Source organism: Bactrocera latifrons, unplaced genomic scaffold, assembly GCF_001853355.1.
Source record: "Bactrocera latifrons isolate USDA-ARS-PBARC rearing strain unplaced genomic scaffold, ASM185335v1 scaffold_496, whole genome shotgun sequence".
Classification (NCBI taxonomy): domain Eukaryota; kingdom Metazoa; phylum Arthropoda; class Insecta; order Diptera; family Tephritidae; genus Bactrocera; species Bactrocera latifrons.
The window spans coordinates 164,765-166,366 of NW_017537152.1; positions in this window are offsets into that span (position 1 = coordinate 164,765).

Consider the following 1,602-nt stretch of genomic DNA (forward strand, 5'->3'; position numbering starts at 1 on the left):
AAGCTACCTGGCTGTCTCCGGATCGAAAAACCACCAACCAGATCGATCATGTTGTGATAGACGGAAGACACGTCTCCAGTGTTTTAGATGTGCGTGCGCTCCGACTTCCTAACATCGATTTGGACCACTATCTTGTTGCAGCCAAGATTCGCATGCGCCTCTGTGCAGCAAAAACGTACGCCATCAAATACAAGGAAGGCTCGTCGTCGAGAAGCTGCAATCACAACAGACACCCGAACGATTTTCTACTCGGCGTGTACTCCTACTCTCTGAGAGCACTCGTCAACAACTCGGAAAAAGAGAACTGTGGGACGGCATTTGAAACTCTTTACGTACAGCTGCAACCGAAACCATTGGTTTTCGGAAAGTACAAAAGAACAGCTGGTACGACGACCTCGCAATTCCCACGACAGCCGGCTCTACGTACCGGAATTGACTCGGATTTCATCCGACCATGGGCTGTCATTTCGGCGATCTAACCCCGTTTGGATCGGTGAGTGTTAATTTGTGTGTGTCGTCACTGGAACAACGCCTTGCAGCAGGGTTGCTCCATATCCTCCTGACTGGTGCTGGCATTGAGTCCAACCCGGGCCCGGAGGAATTCTTCTGCTGCGTTTGCGTGATAAGGCTCCATCCAAACTCCACCTCGGTCAGGTGCAACACATGCAATGGATGGAGCCATCTTAAGACCTGCTCAGGCCTTAAGACCTATAGGAAGTGGACCACGCGTTACGTGGCCCCATTTTGCCTACGCAATATTGCGACGTCGATGAAACCCGCCAACAAAGGGGAATCTTATCGCCCGATAACTCTCCTCTCCGCGGTAGTGAAGACACTTGAAGCCTTGTTACTCTCGACCTTCACTCAACACCTGAGCCAGTATGGATTCCGTAAAATGCACAGTATGTGGTGGTACTTAGCGTCATAAACGCTCAGATAGTTCGTAGCCTCAACCAGAAACCACCCTGTGAGAGAAMGATCVTCGWAGCGTTGGACCTGTCAAAAGCTTTTGACACGGTCAACCACACAACGCTACTGCAGGACATCGAGAAAACCACGCTTCCTCCAGGGCTCAAGAGGTGGACCATCATGAATGATGGACGAAGAACCTATGAAGTTCCACTTGAAAATCTTTTACAAGCAATAAAACATGCATATGAACCTTAAATTTGTTTTTGTTTTTATTTATGACAAAATATTTTTTTTGTGGGACGAGCCACAATATATTATATTATATTTAAACGTTTAATACAACATGGCAACATCATGTCAGCAAGTCAGCTGCGCCTGGCTTACAAGAAACGCTGAAACGAATACAACACAAAATGAAACAATGAATATATAGGTAACCGCTAGGCTTGAAGATGCCCGTGGTTGTTACTATATAGGACTACACATCATACGAGCAACGTTCTTCTTCTGCTGACAGCCATCGCGTGCACATCGAGTAACCACAGCACAATAACCACCACAACTGGTGACCCCGACGTGATCGATAGTTATACCGCGATTCATTAATACAATTTTAAAATCGCTAACTATTTCGGCTACAGTGCACCTCGTTTATTAGTTTAAACTACGCAAACACTACAGTGCACTTTG